The sequence below is a fragment of the Protopterus annectens genome, chromosome 3.part1 (assembly GCF_019279795.1).
Source record: "Protopterus annectens isolate FY-2018-M chromosome 3.part1, PAN1.0, whole genome shotgun sequence".
Lineage (NCBI taxonomy): Eukaryota > Metazoa > Chordata > Ceratodontiformes > Protopteridae > Protopterus > Protopterus annectens.
In genome coordinates this window covers 1,091,627,491-1,091,648,168 of record NC_056732.1, presented here as the reverse complement: position 1 = coordinate 1,091,648,168, position 20,678 = coordinate 1,091,627,491, and the positions used below count along the sequence as shown (strand labels likewise).

The 20,678-nt window shown below is 42.8% G+C and overlaps 1 protein-coding gene and 1 non-coding gene across 4 annotated transcripts in view; both read right to left on the bottom strand.

The window, feature by feature from the left end:
- Nucleotides 1–20,678, bottom strand: part of SBSPON (somatomedin B and thrombospondin type 1 domain containing) — a 795,447-nt gene that overhangs the window by 676,282 nt on the left and 98,487 nt on the right. The window lies entirely within an intron of this gene.
- Nucleotides 18,957–19,029, bottom strand: TRNAW-CCA. Its single transcript has one exon. It is a non-coding gene; the product is annotated as a tRNA-Trp (tRNA).

The following is a 20,678-nucleotide window of genomic DNA, read 5'->3' as shown; positions in this document are numbered from 1 at the left end:
ATTCTGCATGTTTTAAAACTGACAAGACAGTACTCTGTTTGTGAGGGACCCCCATCTGTAGGGCCATCTGTGGACTGATCAGTGTGTGGAACCATTTGTTTCCTGTGTTACTCATTGAACACACATCTGTGAACTGCAGAAACATAGTGTGAGGATTGCAGCCAGTACATGGTGATAGTGATGAGTTACTGCCACCGCATCCCTGACTGGACATATGTCACATAAAACAGTGGTATGACAGACACTGTCTGGGGTTCTCAGTGACATGCCAATAATGGGCCACTGTTCATAGCTGCAGTCACAAGTCTTCTACACTTTGTACAGATGTCATGCAGTATATATGCATGAGTTGTGCTCCCTCTGCAAATGTATACCATCTCTTGTGTTGGGTTGATGGTCATATCTATGCATGCTGTTATAAGTAATCCTGAATGCTGTTGACTATAACTAAGCCATATCTGTGTTTAAACTGCAACACCATAGGCTGTATGGGTTTGGAAGTCCCGGCAGAACCTCCTGTCCCGCTTCAGCTGGCCATGGCACCAAGCACCAGCACATCTGGGGCACAGCCTTGGACCTCCACCTCTGTTGGTTCAGCACTACCTTCTGGTGGTACTGCCACTGAGGATGGGGCTTGCCCTCCCTGGGTGCAGGTACAGACACGGACTTATCCGCTGTCGTACAGTCCCGGACGTAGGTTCATAGGTAGGTACTAGGCTATCTGCCTGAGGGCATTTACAGGCCTAGCCAGAGTGTGTCGGCTTTCGCCGCCCCATTGATTAATTAACTGAGCCTCAATCAAGCAGAGCCAATGAAGTGATTATAGGGGTGTACTTTCTGTTACCCATCCACTCATCAAGGCTTCTCTTGAAGAGTGTTAGTGAGGGGCTCTGCCTAATGTAGTTAGGAATTTTGTTACAAAGCATGGGGAGTCTCTGTGACAGGAATCTATCCCTATAGCATGTTCTATTTATTGCTGTGGCGAGGTTTAGTTCACTATAGAGTGCGTGGCTCACAGTGACTTGGATTTCTTTAGGTGGAGCATGTCCATCAATTCTGAGTTAGACATGGCTTTGTAAGTCAGGCAGAGATCACTTCTGAATAAGCAATATGCCACTGAGTACAGCCAGAGTTTTTTCAGTCAGGCTGCATAGGACATATGTTTGAGGTCAGTAATCCTCTTGGTGAGGTGCTTTTGTGGTCTTTCAAGCTGTTGGAAGTGTCTTGTGAGGTACATCCCAAATGGGGCATTGTACTCTATGATGGGTCTGATGAATGACGAGTAGAGGGGCACTATAACCTCTTTATTTCTAGATGCAAACCCCTTAGTAATTAGATGGGCCACATAGAATGATTTCCTAACTACTTTGGCAATATGATTGTCAAAGGAGAGATTACTATCTACCTGGGTCCCCAGATCTCTTATTACCTCTTCTGTATTAAGGGGGCTGCCACCTATGTGGTAATTCATGGGTGTTTTGTTTTTCCCAAACAGGATGACTATGCATTTTTTGGCATTTAGCTTGAGGCCATGACTGACACCAGGTGTCTGTCTCAGTAAGGCCTTTTTGGAGGATGTCCGTGTCAGCTGGAGAGTCAATTATGGCTCCCAGTTTGCAGTCATCGGTGAACTTGGTTAGCCATAGTCCTCCTGTGTTTGCCTGTACTTCTAAGAAGTATATGCCAAACAGTAGGGGTCCCAGAACTGAGCCTTGTGGGACACCACTTGTGACTGGTTTAGAGTCAGACCTGGAGCTCGCTATTCTTACTGTGTGAGTTCTGTCTGTAAGCCAGTTGGCAACCCATCTTGTGACGTAGGGGTTTATGTTCAGGCTGGTGAGTTTTTCTATAATACCCGAGTGAGGAATGGTGTTGAACACCTTGGTGAGATCAAGATAGGCTGTGTGAACCACCTTTCCCTCGTCTATGACCTTGGTAACTGTCTTGAAGAAGTCAACCAGGTTTAGTAGGCATGATCTGCCCTTAACAAAGCCAAACTGGGTTGGGTCAAGTGTTTGGAGGTTCCCAATGTCTTTGTTAATGAGTTCCATGATGATGCGCTCCATAGCCTTGCAGACCAGGCTAGTCAGGCTTATGGGGCGATAGTTACCAGGGTCAGTTGTGGCTCCTCCTTTGTGAAACAGAATAACCATTGCTGTGCGCCATTCTATGGGCACGTAGCCTGTGGCGAGGCTGAGGTTGAACAGCGTGTTTAGGTGGGGGGTTAGTTCATTCTGTAGTCCATGCAAGATGCAGCCTGGGACACCATCTGGCCCCACTGATGCTGTGTTTTTGGCTTTTGAAAGGGCTGTTTTCACCTGTGCTTCTGTGATTTCCTGGACACTACACTTTTCCGGTATTGTTGTGGGCCCTTTTGAAGGGGAGATGGAGGTGAAGTTTGCACTGAATCTATCTGCCAGTATGTTGGCAATATCAGTAGGTTCAGTACATTTTGTGCTATTTTGCACTATCTCAGAGCATATCTGTGAGTTGCCACTTAGAATTTTGACATAGCTAAAGAAAGCTTTGTGGTTATCTTTCAAGTCCTTAGCTATTTTTCTTTCGAAGTTAGCCTTGGATGATTTTATGAGGGACCTTAGTTTCTTACTGATACTGATTAGGGATGTCTTTCTGTCTTGGGATTTGCTTTTTTTCTGAACTAGTTTCCTCCTTTTGTTGTATAACCTGTTTATTACAGAGGTCCACCAGACTGGTTTCCTTCTCTTAGGGGAGTGAGTCTTGGTTTTGCTAGGGATGGCACAATCCATGCATCCTTGTAGGTGCTCATAGAGTGCACTTGTAAAGGATTCTGCATCTGGGGCAGTGTTATCATTTAGCGTGGGGGCTGTGAAACTTACCACCTCTGACTTAAGTAAGGTGAAGTTTGCTTTAGAAAAGTTTTTCACTGTGGTTTCCTTGGTTGGGGGTGGTGGTGGGGTATAGACATCCAGGGTGATTAGTTTATGGTCTGATCTAACCAGTGATGGGTTGACCTCCAGTACAGAGCACCTGTCGCCCATGTTGGTGATGACCAGGTCCAATATGTTGTGGCCTCTGGCAGGGGAGTTTACCAGCTGATCCAGGGCATTTGAGTTGATAAATTCCAGGAAGAGCTGAGCCTGGGAGTTTGTACTCAAGTAGTTTTCCCAGTTAATGGTAGGGTAATTGAAATCTCCCAAGATCAGGGTGTTCGGTAGGACCTTCATGTTTTCCAGTGTCTCCAGAAAGGTGGAGTGGTGGTCCTGGGTCATGGAGGGTGATCTGCAGCAGGCCACAATTTGCACTGCAGATTTGCCCGATGCTAGTTGCACATGGATGATCTCAGAGGTATCATGCTGCGCCACTAACCCGGAGGTGTGGGTATCCTTGATGAATATGGATACACCCCCTCCTTTTGTGTTTCGGTCCGTGTTCTGTGGCCGAAATGTGTGGTATGAGTTGTAGCCCAGTAGTGCTGGAGTGCTCTCTGGAGCCTTGAACCAGGTTTCAGTTACTGCACAGATGTCAATGTTCTCCATACTTAGGAGTGCTTCGAGCACATGCATTTTGAGATTTAAACTCCTGGCATTGAGTAGCATAACCCTCAGTTTTTTACTTGTGCTGTTTACGGAGGTGGGTTTGAATTTTGAGCCTTGCCTAAAAAAAGGCACTATGGAGGCAGCAAGAGCCTTGGCCAGTATTCGAAAGCCAAGGGGTGACAGGTGCAAGCTGTCTCTTGCGAAGCAACGCAGCTTGTCGAGCATGTCATCCCAGGCTGACAGACACTGGATCCCCTTTGAATGACACCAGAAGCTTAGCCAATTGTTGAAATGGATCATTTTTTCTTTATACTGAGGTATCATTCTTGGTGAGGGCAGGATGCTACTCAGGGTCATACCCGCCTGGGCTACATGATCAGAGAGCTCTTCCACATCTCTTTTCATGTAGTCCGAGGAGGTACGGCTCAGGTTGTTCACATCAGCATGAACAATGACAGAGTCATATTTGTACTTGTTCTGAAGTGACCTGAGTGCTTGTGTTATGTGGCGGATTCTGGTTCCCGACAGGCAGCTAACAGTAACCTCCTTGTCTAGCCTAGTGAGTGGGGCGCCAGTGTGCCTGACTATTGAGTCACCTATTACTAGTGTGTTAGATATGTTATTTTGCCTTAAGAGCTGTGATTGTGCGGCACATTGATTTTGTGTTTCATGTGTTGTCTGGTTTGTGACAGGAGGTGCAGGTTTTGTGGGTGTCTGCTTTGGAGCTCTCTGATGCTTTTGCAAGTTTTTAGTTAGAGTCTCCGAGTATGATTTTGTGTATTTATGTGTATCTTTTGAAAGTGCTGGTTCAGTAGGTCTATGTGAAGCTAGAGGTGTGGTGCAAGTGTTAACCTTGTCATGACTGTTCCAGTCTTGGGTGGAGATACCTTAGCCTCCAGTTGGCTGTATAATTGCATCTCTCACATACGTTAGTGTTTTGTGGTAGGAGAAGAGGGCTGTCTGTGTACATGAGGCAGTTGTAACATTGCCTCAGGATACACAGATTCACCAGATGAACTGGAGAGTACACCTGAAGTTGCCCTTTGGTCATGCCTGAATAGTAGGGTGAGCTGCTTAGTCGCTTGGTTGGTGAGGGGTGGTTAAAGAGCCTTGCCCTGCTGGGCAGTCAAGTGTTGGTGTATATTAGTGCTTGCTATTACGTCTGAGCAAGTGCTGGACTGTAGGATGCTTTTTGAGTGCTTAGGTTGAGAGTTAGACTAGTTTCAAGTGAAAAACTGAAGGAGACTTAGTGGAGCCAGGAGTAATTTAACCCTAGCTAACCGGTGCTGCCCGGCGCACAAAACCATGCAACGCATTTTTTAAACTACTAACTTCTGGGCTGGAACCACTCCTCCAGGGACAGATGGCTGATCAAAGTTCCCCTCTCTCACAGGTGAGCAGAGAAACTTCCCTCTATCCAAGTAAGGTATGGGCAACTCAGAAACTTGTAACAGCCCTGAATTCAGCACTAGCCTGAAAACTGGACTATATTAGCTTAGAAAGGTGGGAAACAAGAAATGTATTTATTTATTTTTTAAAAGAGAAGGCAAAAACAGTAAAAAGTACACTTAAAACAGTTTTAAATGACTACAAGTGATCAGAAAAGGCTATCACACTTTAGTGTGTAGCCTACATTAGTTAAAAATGTATTTAAACAAAAACAACTTTTTAAAAGTGTAGGCAGTCAAATAAGTAAAATATGTGAAAAAAAAACAAGCTTTTAAATCACAATAAGTGCTGGAAAATCAGTGTTTAGGAGGAAAACAGTTAGTACAGTAAGAAAATACAGAAAAAGTTTCTCAATCACTCCAAAGTCTCTCTTTTAAGCTAGAAGGCTTATATCAGTTTAAGGCTTTCTAGTGCTTTCCAGTAGGTTAGTTACAGGAAAGATGGGAAACAAGCGCAGATGTGGTCTTTTAAACCAGAAAGTTGAAAGAGATGGACAACTTCCCGAATGGTCAATAAACTACAATTCCTGGGCCAAGAACCACTCCTCTTGTGGTAGACAGGCTACCTAGTACTTACCACTCCCACTGATAAGCTAGAAGGCTGCTCAACAGAAGGGCTTTGGGGGGGCAGAAGCTTACACAAAATCCTGACACAGCAGCATCTGTACCTGGACTAGACTAGTTACGAGTAAGGTGGGGATCAAGCACAAACACGGGCTTTAAAACCAGAAAGTTGAGAGAGATGGAAAGAAAAAAACTGCCCAAACGGCCAAAAATCTACAGTTTCTGGGCCAGAACCAGAGATAGACTAGATAAGCTAGAAGGCTTCCCTCCAACACAGAAAGGCTTGCAGGGTTCAGAAGCTTACCAACAGTCCTGGATACAGCAACTCTGTAGCTGGACTAGGCTAGTAACAGGAAAGGTGGGAAACAAGCGCAAGTGCGGCTTTTAAACCAGAAAGTTGAAAGAGATGGGAAAAAATGCCCAAACGGCCAGTAGCTACAATTTCTGGGGCAGGAACCACTCCTCTTGTGGTAGATAAGCTAGAAGGTTTCCCCTCCAACGCAGAAAGGATTGTGGGGCTCAGAAGCTTACAAAGAGTCCTGGATACAGCAAATCTGTACCTGGACTAGACTAGTTACAGAAAAGGTGGGGAACAAGCGCAAACGCAGGCTTTTAAGCCAGCAAGTTGAAAGAGATGGAAAACTGCCTAAACGGCCAATAAACTACAATTTATAGGACAAAACCCACTCTTACCATGGTAGATAGGCTACCTGATGCTTACCACTCCCACTGATAAGCTAGAAGGCTTCCTTCCAACACAGAAAGGCTTGGGGGGGCTCAGAGGCTTACAAAGAGTTCTGGATACAGCAAATCTGTACTTGGACTAGACTAGTAACAGGAAAGGCAGGAAACAAGCACAAACACAGGCTTTTGAATCAGAAGGTTGAAAGAGATGGAAGAGCTTCCCAAATGGCCAATAAACTATAATTTATGGGCCAGAAACCTTTTTTCCTGTGGTAGATAGGCTACCTAGTGCTTACCACTCCCACTGATAAGCTAGAAGGCTTCCCTCCAACACAGAAAGGCTTGGGGGGCTCAGGAGCTTACAAACAGACCTGGATACAGCAAGTCTGTATCTGGACTAGATAATGGTGCGTAGGGGGCTCAATAAGGGGTTTCGAGGTCAGATACACCAGCTCAAGGGCAGAGTGTCACATTTACAGGGTGAGGCTGCCCCTCCTAGACAGCCCCCAGCACTGCCACCTTTGCAGCTGTTTTGGTGCAGTGGTGGCTGCCCATGGCTGGGGACCTCCGTCCCATTGTTTCCATCTGGGGGCTCATGGGCTTGTGACTGTCAAACACCCCTCCCCATTCGAGGTGTATCCCCCACGTGTCATATACCAACCCTGTATGCTGTCTTGTCTGTCATCCTACCCTACCTATCCTCCACAAGCATAACTACTCTCCTTCCCCCACATCCCACTCACCCTACGAAAACAAAAGGCCAATCGGCTCCTAGAACAATATTTGCTCCATACATAGCTGTCTATTCCACACACGTGTCCACTGGGCACATGTAACTCTTTTAATATGCATCACAACATACTCCAGTTGTCCTCATCCCCGTCTCTCAGGCGCACGATCCTAGTATGCCCATGACTCCTAAATGTTCCAAGTACACGTGATGTAGACGACCCCATTGTATACACAACACTATTGGTCCCTCTATGGTTACCCCATTTTCCTTTATCATTATGATGATGTCGCCCACAGCACCTTGCAAGAGTACTGTTCTCACATAATGATTGGACAGGAACTGTTGTGTTAATAGGTTCATAGGTTCTTAGGTTCATACTAGGCTATCTGCCCTAGGGCATTTATAAGCCTAGCCAGAATGTGTTTGGCTTTCGCCACCCATTTTAAATTTATTTTGCTATGCCCTTTTTCGAGGTTAGTATACTGTGCCTCTGTCTAACAGTGACACAGAAGTGATACCCGGGGTAAACCTACGATCTCCCATCCACTCATCAAGATTCCTCCTCTTGAAGAGAGTCAGAGGGACTCTGCCTAACCTGGACTGGGATTTTATTCCAGAGTGAAGGGAGCCTTTGGGTTATGAATCTGTCCCTCCAGCATGTCCTATTTATTTCAGTGCTGAGGTTCAAGTCTCTCGAGCACGTAGCTCGATGGGATTTGGATTTTCTGAGGTGCAGCATGTCCATTAATTCCGGGTTGGACATGGCTTTATACGTCAGGCACAGATTGCCTCTGAACAGGCGGTATGCCACTGAGTAGAGCTGGAGTTTCTTTAACCGGGCAGCATATGGCATCTGTTTGAGCCCTTTGATCCTCTTGGTGAGGTACTTTTGGGGTCTTTCCAGTTGCTGCAAGTGTCTGGTAAGGTATATCCCAAAAGGGGCATTGTACTCAATTATGGGCCTGATGAGGGATGAGTAAAGAGGCACGATGACCTTCCCTGATCTAGATGTGAATCCCTTCATGATTAGGTGGGCTATATAAAATGTTTTTCTAACCACTTTGGCCACGTGATTGTCAAATGAGAGATTGCTATCAACTTGGGTCCCCAGGTCCCTAATTACTTCTTCTGTACTTAATGGATTACCACCTATGTGCTAATTTGTGGGCACTTTGTTTTTGCCAAAGTGGATGACTATACACTTTTTGGCATTTAGCTTGAGGCCATGGCTCTGGCACCAGTTGTCTGTTTCTATGAGGCCCTTTTGGAGGATGCTGGAGAGTCGATTATGGCGCCCAGTTTGCAGTCATCTGCGAACTTGGTCTGCCACAGTCCTTCTGTGTTGGCCTGTACCTCCGAGAAATATATACTGAACAAGAGAGGTCCCAGGACTGAGCCTTGTGGGACATCACTTGCAACTGGTTTGGAGTCTGACATGGCTCCAGCAATTCTAACCATGTGGGTTCTGTCCTTGAGCCAGTTTGCAATCCATCTAGTGACATAGGGGTTTATATTTAAGCTGGTGAGCTTATCTATAATGCCCGAGTGGGGTATTGTATCGAAGGCTTTTGCGAGGTCCAGGTAGGCTGTGTGGACCACCTTCCCCTCATCAATGGCCTTGGTGACTGTTTCAAAGAAATAAACCAGGTTTAAGAGGCAGGATCTGCCCTTAACAAAGCCGAACTGGGTAGGATCCAGTGTTTGTAGGTCCCCAATATCTTTATTTATGAGGTCCATGATGATCCTTTCCATAGCTTTGCAGACCAAGCTAGTCAGGCTTATGGGGCGATAGTTTCCAGGATCCGTTGAGGTACCACCTTTATGGAGAGGGACCACTGTTGCTGTACACCACTCTTTGGGCACATATCCTGTAGTAAGGCTGAGATTGAACAGTAGTTTTATGTTTGGGTTTAGCTCTTCTTGGAGTTCATGTTGGAGCCCGGGACACCATCCGTCCCATTGATGCTGTGTTTTTGCTTTGGAGAGGCGGCTCTTACCTGAGCATCTGAAATGTCAGGGGCAGCACTCTGCTGGGATAGATATTTGCCCTTTGGTGGGAAGGGGAGAAGTTTGCGCTGAACCTGTCAGCTAGGATGTTGGCAATGTCTGTGGGTTCGTGTATTTTTGTCATTTTGGACTAATTCTGAGCATATCTGGGAATTACCACCCAGGTTCCTAACATAACTAAAGAAAGCCTTGTGATTTTCCTTAGTGTCCTGTGCAATTTTTCTCTCGAAGCTGGCCTTAGACAATTTTATGTGTGCCCGTAGTTTTTTGCTAATACTGATCAGTGATGCCTTTTTGGGATTTTGCTCTATCATTTAGTAGCTTCCTCCTTCTATTGTATAGTTTGTTTATGGCTGGGGTCCACCAGACAGGACATCTGCCTTTGGAGGATTGGGTCTTGGTTTTATTTGGGATTGCATGATCCATGCATTCCTGAAGGTGCTCATAGAATGCGTTTATAAAGGATTCTGCAGTCTGGGCCGTATTTTCCACAGGCCCGGGGGCTTTGAAGGATTCCACCTCAGTTTTGAGGAGTGTGAAATTTGCTTTAGAGAAGTTTTTCACTGTGGTTTTCTGGGCAGGGGGTGGGGTCGGGACGTGAATATCCAGTGAGATTAGTTTATGGTCTGATCTTACCAGTGAGGGATACACTTCTGGTCTGGAGCATAGAGTCCCCATGTTGGTGATGATCAGGTCCAGTATGTTTTTCCCTCTTGTGGGAGTGGTAACAAGTTGTTCCATAGCATTTGAGTTTATAAATTCTAGTTACCTTTGGGCTAGGGTGTTGGAGCTAGAGTAATGCTCCCAGTCTATGTTTGGGTAGTTGAAGCCCAATATAATGGTGTTTGGAGAAACCTTCATATTTTCCAGTGTTCTCAGGAAGGCCGAGTGGGGTTCCTGGGTTTGGGAGGGTGGTCTGTAGCAGGCTATAAACTGGAAGGCAGTTTTACCCACTGTTAGTTGCACATGGATAGTCTCTGATGCTTCGTGCTTTGCCACCAACCTGGAGGTGTGGGTATCTTTGATGAATATCGATACCCTCCTTTTGTGGTTCGGTCCAAGTTTTAAAGCATGGTATGAGGTATAACCTGGTAGTGCTGGGGTGCTCTCGCGAGCCCTGAACCAGGTTTCTGTTACTGCACAGATATCGATGTTCTCCATGCTAAGGAGAGTTTCGGTGCATGCATCTTCAGGTTTAGACTTCTGGCGTTGAGTAGCATTACTCTTAGTTTCTTATCCCTTGTGATACCTATGAAGGTGGGTTTGTCTTTGAGCCTTGCCTAAAAAGGCACTATGGGGGTAGCAAGAGCCTTTGCCAATATCCGAAGCCCAGGGTGACAGGTGCAAGCCGTCCCTAGAGAAGCATCGTGGCTTGTCGAGCATATCATCCCAAGCTGACAGGCATTGATCCCCTTTGAATGACACCAGTACTTAAGCCAATTGTTGAAATTGATCATCTTGTCTTCATATTGTGGCATCATTCTTGGTGAGGGTAAGATGCTACTCAAGGTCAGGGTCATACCGGCCTGGGCTACATGCTCAGAGAGCTCCTTTATGTCTCTTTTCATGTAGTCCAGGGAGGTACGTCTCAGGTCATTCACACCAGCATGGACAATGAGTCATATTTGTACTTGCCTTGGAGTGACCTGAGTGCTTGTGTTATGTGGCGGATCCTAGCGCCCAACAGGCTGCTCACCGTGACCCTCTCCTTGTTCAGCCTGTTGAGCGGGACGTCAGTGTGCCTGACAATAGAGTCACCTATTACAAGTGTATCAGGTGTGTTGTTTAGTCTTAAGGGCTGTGACTGTTTGGCACACTGGCTTTGTGAGATATGTGTTGCACGTGTTTTGTTTTGGGGTAGCGGCTGCTTGGGTGTCTGCTTTGAGGTCTCTGCTGCTTCGCAGATCTTTATTTAGAGCCTCAGTATGTTTTTGTGTGATTATGTGTTTGGTTTGCTGTCGTGGTAGGTCTATGTGAGACTGGAATTGTAGTGAGTGTGGTTTCCTTCTCCTCCTGACTGGTTATGCCAGTAGTGAGTTGAGAGAGCTTAGCCTCCAGTTTGGCTATATGGTTGCATCTCTCAAATGTGTTGGAATTTGTTGGGAGGAGGAGAGGGTTGTCTGTGTACATGAGGCAGTTGTAACATTGCCTCAAGATTCCCAGATTCACCAGCTGGACCAGAGAGGAGACTGACAACTGACCTTTGGACATGCTAGAATAATATTGGGAATTCCTTAATAATTGAAAACCAGGGCCAGTGGGGAGTGAGGGTGTAGTGCTTTTAATTTTTAGTGCTGACTTATATAATTGCTTTAGTGAGCAAGTGCCAGGTAACTTAAGTGCAATGTGTTACAGGTAACTTAAATGCAAAACGACAAACAGTAACTTTCTTTCAAGTGAAACAAGGAAATAAGTACAGTAAGCAATGCAGATATCACTAGTGATCCACAGAAGCTGAGAAGCCAGACAGGTGGAATTAGCGTTCCAGGAAATAACAAGCAAACAAACAACAAGCATATAAACAAAGCTAGATTCAGCAGGCCTGGATCTAGTCTATGCTACAGCAAACAAGGTGTACCAATTTCAGTAAGATACAGTTCAAATATTCAGGCACTATAAACCTTTAACCAGAAATTCCCAGCTCAGAAGGGCAGAGTCCAGCCTCTTCTCCCAGAAGAGTGCAGACCACAAACCTTCTTAATGTAAAATAACTGGTCTGAAGCCCAAGTGCTTAATCCAAAAGACTTAGAATGATAGCTACACTTTAATGTAAATAACATGCACAGAGTGATGTATATGGCCAATGTACAAATGTTTGCGTGAATGAATGACACGTCTATCTTAGGAAGTCTTGATATCACATAGGACAACACCACTACATAATACAGGCATTGCTGGTGTTTCCCTTTTCATTCCTTTGTAATGCTTTGTTGTCACATGGGATGTTCTTGATATATCTATATATGAATGTATCTATATGCCGGACATAAACACTCACACATACATCTACATGATGGAATACATTTCCTATACTGTTAAATGACTGTGCTGGATGATATGTTTGTGATCAGGTCCGATGTCTGTATATCTGCCATGGCTTAGTGGTAAATCACAATAGCTGTGTGTGCAGGGCCCTGGTTTCGAGCCTTGCAGAGGCCATTTATTTTGTTACTGGGCAGAACAAGGCTATTGAATACGGAGTGATTAAGGCACATTAAAGCACTTGTGAGTGGGTTTGCACGGTGCTAAGCAATGCTAACCTCTGGTTACAGTTTATTACACTCAGTTAGCCTCTACATTGCTTTACCAGTGTAATACTCGAATACTGGCGGCCAAACAGGCTTACACCCGCTTGCTCCCGCAGTTGCAAATGCACTGCATTTGGTGTTTGCATCTGATGCTCACACCCCTGGGTGGGAGTGAAGACTACGATATTACCTTGTGATGCCTATTACATCAGATTACTCGGGAATGGCTGCCCATTAGGCGACAGTATGCCGTTCGACTGTACGGAATCCGCGGCTTGTCCAGAGTTTGATTCATATTACTGGTGTGTTCCTCTTACAATCTGCATCCATCTGGCTAATACATGGGAACTGACACTCCTCAATACAAACAAGTAATTGTGTTTTGGAACCCATATCCTTCAGCTGAGTCATGCAACTGCATACCTAATATTCTATCATCTTTCTAAGGTTGTCAGTGGAATATGTGTGTTCTGTCCCTATCAGACCTCTCATACGATTGGGGAAAAATACAAACTGAATGAGGGACACGGCATAACATCAGGGACACATTAAAATTATTGGTGCTATTAACCTGACACATTGACAGACTCCAAGCATATGAATTCATACACATTTTCAGAGGTAAATGATGTTTATAACTCTTAATTGTTGTCATTATTCATTACGTGTAATTCACCACCTTTCCTCCAAATGTCACTAGTTTTAGGAGGGATTAAGTGGGACAGAGTTAGAAATTGAGTCGAAATCAGGGATGTCCCTGGAAATCGGAGGCAGCTCAACGGTATGGTCCCTATTTGTTCCTCCAATGGTTTATGTCCTGTCCAGTGGATATACTCTTAGGGGTTGAGAGGTATGGGTGTCAGCTATGCCCATTTTGGAATACTACTTGCATCCCCGGGGTGGTCCTAATATGACTGCGCCAGCCAACACCTGCATGCCTAGGCCCATAACTGCATATCCATAGTTCCCCCACCTGCCACTCCTCTACAGCACTCATCCTTACTGTGGGTGCAGGTGGGGTACAAACACACCACTACACACTGCCCACTCTCCCCGTGTTGGGGCACATGTCGTATGTTGTGTCGACTCATGGGTTATCAGGCTTTCACAACCTACTGGTCTGTGTAGATCCACAGCCTGGTTTGATAAGTCATTACCAGGACTACCTCAGATCTTTAATTTTTGGTGTCCCACAAGGGACATCGATGTCTGTTTCAAGATTAGACCTGGCAGGTCTCTCCCACTGGTAGCATCCTGCCGGTGGTCTGGGAAGCAGAGGTGTGTTTACCTTTATTGTGTGTCTGTATGTCTCACCGGCCTATCTGGCGGGGGTGGGGGGTGATGCTACATGTTACACGTTTGTTTAGTGGAACCCCACCCCCATATGCACGGCCTGTGAACATACGCTACTCGTAACTGCTGTATCATATCCTAGCTATATACATGTGTATATTTAGTCACATATATCTGTTTACATTACTATATACAGATATATCTGTACATGTATGCATACATGTATATTTATATTTTGGTGCTTATATATATATATATATATATATATATATATATATAGATATAGATATATCACAACATATGGGTCTATGGGTGTCTGCATATGTATATATTTATATGTGAGTATGTATCTGTATTCTGTCTCTGTATGTATACATTTGTACTACAGAGAGGGAGAGGCTTATCTCTATGTTGCTATGGGTTAATATACACACACGTACCTCTACGTATATATGTCTACATCTGGTTATTCCATTCCTTGCCATATAGATTACACTTTGCTGCAGTGGGACTCTTAGTGGGTGTGGCTGCTCATTGGGTGACGCCTCTGCCCAATGAACACATTAGCTTACATCCCTAGGGCTGTCCATATAGGCTCACATCAGCCAACACCTGCACACCTAGACCCATAAGTAGCTACCCATAGTTCCCCCACCCACACTTCCTCAACAGCACCCATCCTTACTCTGGGTCCTGGTCTGTTCTGGACACAGCACTACACGCTGCCCACTCTCCACTTCATGGGACCCATTTCATACAATTGTCTTGGCCCATGGGTCATCAGAGTTTCCCACCCTTGTATTCAGAGTATGTGTAGACTCCAGCAAGAATGTTAAGTCTGTCACCTTCTTTTGGTCTTGCCAATTTTTGGGGTGTGCCGGAAGGGTCGCTCCTGTCTGTGTTCCAAGATTAGAATTCACGGGTGCACTGTGTACCCCCCCCCCAGTTGTATCCTGCCTGTGGTCTGGGGAGCAGTGGACTCTTTACATTGTTTGTATGTTTCCCGTTTCCAGCTGGGGGAGGTGGAAGGTCATGCTACATGTTTCATGTTTCTTGCTTGAGCTCCTCACCTCCATTGGCATAGCCTGTGAACATATGTCATTCTTGTGTGCGGTTTCCTATCATAGCTGTATATCTGTGTACATCTACATACACACACACACACACACACATATATATATATATATATATATATATATATATATATATGTGTGTGTGTAACATATATATACATATACACACACACATATATATCTATATATATTTATGTATATGTGTGTCTGTAAAGCAATGCATACCCCGCACAAACGCACTTACACATGCTTACTGGTGTTTATATATGCTTGAACCTGCTTACTAGTGCCTTATTCATTATGACACTGACACTTCACTCCAGTTAACTTTTAATTGATATTTTGCATGTTATACAGCGGACAGGTGTCGCAATATGTTCATGTACAGATTACCAATGGTATGTGATGCAGTGGGATTCGGTACGGGAATGTCTGTTCATTAGGCAGCTGCTCTTACCAATACACTATTGCTGTGCTGCTTCATTTGCATATATACCCATATATCCATGGCTCCTGGTTCCCCAAACACACACCCCAACGCCTCCCTAACACTGCAGTCATCCATACTCCAGTCAAATTCACGGTGTATCCACACCACTACACATTGGCCATTCCCTACTCCTATAGACCCATCTCATCGGTTGACTCACTCCACGTATCCTCAGAACTCCCAAACATTTAGTCCACAAATACTGGTGACATGAGTGACCAAAAGAATACTATTCGCAATTTTTGGGTTGTCCCACATAGGACAAGCATGTATTTATGTCAAGATTAGACCCTATACTTCATTACATCCTTACTCCCGTTAATAAATTAATAAGTATGAGAATGTGGTAATGCACATGTTACACATAAGAGCCTAATTATGTACGTGTTTGGTGTATTTCTTTTACAAATAGACCAGTTTAGTAATTGGCGTTGCCGTAGCAGGCAGATCACAGGAATGATTCCATGTGTGGGAACGTCATCACATTTGATTATTTTCAGCACAGCACTGACTTCAGACATTGTACACACTTCTGCGTTTTAGCAGTTTCGTCCCGTCCCTCTTCTGCACAACCTATTATTCTATCTACTGTCGAGGTTTAAGGGCACATTTATGTCTGCAAATGAAATGAATGTGTTACAGAGAATGTACTTATACAAATTGATGTCTGCATGTGTGTATGCATATATACTTATAATGAACTCGCTGATCTCCACAGGGCGGCCCAATTAGAACCAGCCCATCCAACCCTGGCATGCCTGGCTCCATAATTTCATACCCATAGTTTTTCCACCCCACCCATGTTCAGAATACAAGCAAATTGATATACATCATGATATTCAGAAACGCAGTCCTTTTGTCAGGGGACTGACTGCACATGACTTGTACCTTGACCTATGTGCATGTTCACATATGCTAGGCAAATGGTATATCTATATCAGATCATTATTTTGTTTATATCCTGGTCAATATGATGCATCTGTGTTTTGTGTCAGGTCCTTCTGTATTTTGCTGCATACTTACACAGCTTGCATGTACAGTCACTAAATCTCTTAACATTCAAAACATGCAGGTCGCTTAAATTTTTTTCGCAACTTATCAACATTATTGGTATGACTTCATGGGTGACTGATTCTTCTTAATATTTTCACATTTTCATAGGTGTGTACACTGCCTTAAAAACTGTCAATATTATTTCCTTCATACACATATGGCAATGACAACCTTACAATTCTTTAACTTGTATGTTTGTTCTAAAATTACATGTGGATGTAATTTATCACCTTTGATCACTGCCACCATATGCATTCCAATGGCAGAGTACTTCAATACAACTACCACACATGTAGCCAGGTGTTCCCAATGCAATCGTGTGTAACAGAAATACTACTGAGTGTGTGACTGTACATGTATAGTGACAACCATACATTTATGTTTTTTAACTGTAAAGTACTGTTTAACATTTACATTCTTTAGAAATTGTATTAATATACAGCACATGCTTGGATAATATAGGTTTAACAGTACAATATCCCCTTTCTATGGTTACAAGTGACAACAAATGGCAAAAACATGTCCCTTATGTATGAGACAGGTTCATTTACTCTTGTTTATACATGATAAAGTAGAAAATACAGCAGTACTGTCAGTTTCCAGACAGCTCTGTGAAGAAACAACTGCATTACATGTAAATATCCCTTTATGTATCTACTGTCCTTACTGTTATTTCAACTCAGCATTTTATTAACATTTATCACATTATCTCTGCTTTGCTACAATGTTGCTTTGTGTCCCACTCAAAACCTTTGTCAGCATGTCTGTTTTTATTTATGTATATGGGTCAAGAAACTGAATAGGGTTACCTTTTATTAAATCAATCTAAAATTACTTAGGGCAAAAACTGCTCTTTGTGAACTGATAACATTTTAATTACCTGAATACATTTCCCCATGTAGCTTTCCCTGCTCCTTGTTGTGCCTTAATTCCACTACATATCTGAACATAATTTCCCCCATTTAGCCTCCCCTGCTTCTTTGTTCTGCACTGATCACAATATAGCTGAATAAAGTTTCTCCTATTATTTTTCTTGCCTCTCATATCTTGCATTAGATTGGCCCTTGACTGTCCTATCATGCTTGCTCATTAGATTTGCCTACAGACAACAATTTTATTTATATAGTATGCTCAAATCTTTGTGCACCTTTCATGGCTGCTAACACTTCTGCTGGCCACAGAAAGGTGCTGATAAACATGTAGGCCTGCTTAGCAGTGTACATGAGCAGTGCTGCTAATTGTGCTAACATGCATAAATTGTGTAGGTTTAGTGGAAAGTGTACATGCTTCTTAATGAATCATTGGTATAATCTTCCTGAAGAGACTGTGGGGACAAAAAATTGACAATATTAAGCAATATGTACAACAGTCCATAAGGTAATTATTGTGATGAGTGGGAATATGTTTGCTGTTGGTTATGGAAAACTCTACTTTAATGTAGTAAACTTTATCCTTGGGTTATTTTCATCTGTATAAAATAAACATGTTTTAGCTCCTTGAAACCGTTTGGTACATTTCAGTTACATAATTTCCAATTTTTCTTTGGCATACCTCATGACAGTCTTACCATATTTTCCATATTCCTTTAAGAAAAAGTCCAATGCAGATCAACACTCTCTAAAGCACTTTAATAAACCGTAGTTTAAAACCATAAGAAACAATACATAAATCCAGTGATGAGCGCTTTCGGGCTCCTGCCCTTCATCATATAATATACAACTGTTCCCAATTTTGCTTTTAACTAGATAACAACCAACCACATTTCAGTATTGTACTCGCCTATTTTTTAGGACAGGTTTCATAGGAATATACTCATTAAGCCCTGGATACCTATGTGCCTGAAACTCTATTATCCACTTTTGTTTCCTCCCTTTCAGTGTAGTTTTTTATATCTCCCCCTCTAAAACTCTTGTATACATTCCAAGTCGCCCTAAATTTAAATTGATGTCCCACATTTTCTTTTACATGTCTGTACAAAGCATTATATTAATTCTTAGTTCTAATCAAAGATAAGTGTTGTAGGATCCTAACTTTAAACATATTTGTTTGTTTTTCCTACACAGAAGCAGGGACACTGCTGACATTCAGCTAAATAAACAATATCTGTGGTCCTTCAAGTGGCTTTTGCCTTAAAATCAAACTTTCTTCCTGTAATCGGGTGTCTAAATTCAGTATCTTTATTAATGAACCCACATGCTTTGCATGAACCACATGATCTCGTACCTTCCTTGGTAATAAAGTGTTTACCATTATTCCTTTCATGCCCCAGAATATCCTTTAATATTCTTATTCCTTCTAAACCCAAAATTGGGTTGTTCTCCTACAATTCCTGATAGTCTATCACCCGTCTTCAGGATATTCCAGTTTTCCTTATTATATCGCATACACCATAAATATTGTTACTATAGGTGAATATCATTCTAGTAGTTGGCATTATATTTCCTGTATTGTTGTTACTAACTGTCTCATTACCCCTTTCATTACTTCTTAACAATGGGCCCATCTTCCCTCTTCTATATTCTCCTTTGTGACTAAATTAATCACTAATTAACTTACTTTTATAACCCCTATTTAAAAAGTGTTCCTCTAGTTTTTGGTTCATAGGTTAGTACTAGGCTACCTGCCTTTTCAGGCCATGTTTAGTCTAGCCAGTTACCACATGTGAGAATCAAACCTTGCACTTTGTGTCTGTAAGGTGAACACCTTAACCATTAGGTCAACCTCCCACCCATAAAGGAGTGTTCTTGCATAGTTCATTCAAGTTGAAATGCAGCTTTGGGAATAACGTTAGAACTGATTTAGCATTATGATGGAATTGTTTAATTTTTAAAAGGTAAAGAATTATCGACCCAGGTAGGACTTGAACCCACAATCCCAAGCTCTGGAGGCTGATGCCTTATCCATTAGGCCACTGGGCCCTTTCATTTCTAACTCAGCTTCAAATACTGTCTCTTCCGTGCAGACCCTAGTAACTCTACTGATCTGCCCCTTCACTAGATTCCTGAAGGTGAATCTCGGATGCATACTATCATAGATTAACAAACTATTTATCCAACAATCCTTTCTATATAATGCTGTCTTAAAACCTTCTCTGTCCTGCATTATTCTTACATCTAGAAAATCAATCTCTTTTCTAGAATAAGTAGCTGTAAACCGAAAAAAAATGTTGTGGTTTCCTCTAAATATGTTACGAATTGTAAAAGTTCCCTCTTATCACCCTGCCATAAAATAAAAACATCATCTACAAAATGCCTGTATAGGGAAATGTTTCTTCTCCACGTATTACTTTCATTTAACACAAATTGTCTTTCCCAGTAGGAGAAAACTAAATTAGCATATGTATTTGCACAGGGGGTGCCCATGGCTACCCCCTGTGTTTGCCTATATACTTGATTTGAACAAAGAAATACATTATTTCTCAATACCAAGTCTAACATTTGAGCTATTAAATGTAATATTCTATCATCTGTTGTTCATAAATTCCTTAATAATGTTCATACCGCCTTTACTCCATATTCATTCTCAATGACCGTAAAAAGGTTATTTACATCCAATGTCACCATGACATACTCTCTTCTTGTTTCTTTCCACTCTTCTTCTTGCTCAAAGCCTCCCAAAGTAGTTAAACAATGACTGGTATCCTTCAGTATTTCTTCTACTTTCTCTATCCATGGCCTTAGAGTGTATTCAAGCCATATAGAGATGTTTTCAGTAACCCACCCCCTCCCTGACACTATAGGTCTGAGGGGCAGATTTCTCAAATCCTTGTGTATTTTGGGCAGGGCTTTGAATAAGGGAATGGCCGGGTATTCAATCCCTATCAAGTTAAATAAACTTCATGTAACAACCCTGTTTCCTTATGAACTTTCAAAATGTCCTTTATATGTTTCACTATATGATGTACTGACAATGGAGAAATGGGGATATAGGAATCACTGTCGGACAACAACTGTCCCATTTTTTCATAATATTCATCCTTGGTCATAATAATCACCCCTCCTCCCTTGTCAGCCTGTTTTATTATCAAATTTGTGTTCCTTTGCAAATTATTTAATGCCTGTCTCTGTGCCAATGTCAAATTGTAATTTTTTTTATTTTTATCTTCCTTTAAATATGCCAATACATCATTTTCACAACTTCTAAGAAACGTTTGCAATGTAGAGTTGAACGGAGGTACAAAACTACTAGGTTGTCTCAGTGCATGTTGCTGTGGTTGGCTGTTACCATAAATCTGTCTCAACATAATGTTTCTAGCAAAAAACATCAAATCCAGAACTATTTCACGAAAACTACTTTCTTTACTGGGAACAAAAGTCATACCTTTGTTTAATACATATAACTCATCATCATTAAGTATATAATTAGACAAGTTATAAACAATATGCATCACCAGTCAATTGGATGTTCTTTTCTTGGCTCCTCTCCCTTTGCTGTGAGAGCGCCTCCATTTCCCCTTCTTCTTGACTGGGGCTGGCAATTGAGCTAAAAAACATTCACTGTTATTGCCTGAAGGCTGTATTTCGATCTCGCCCCCGGATTCCTCTCTCTGGCACTGTTAACAGCTACC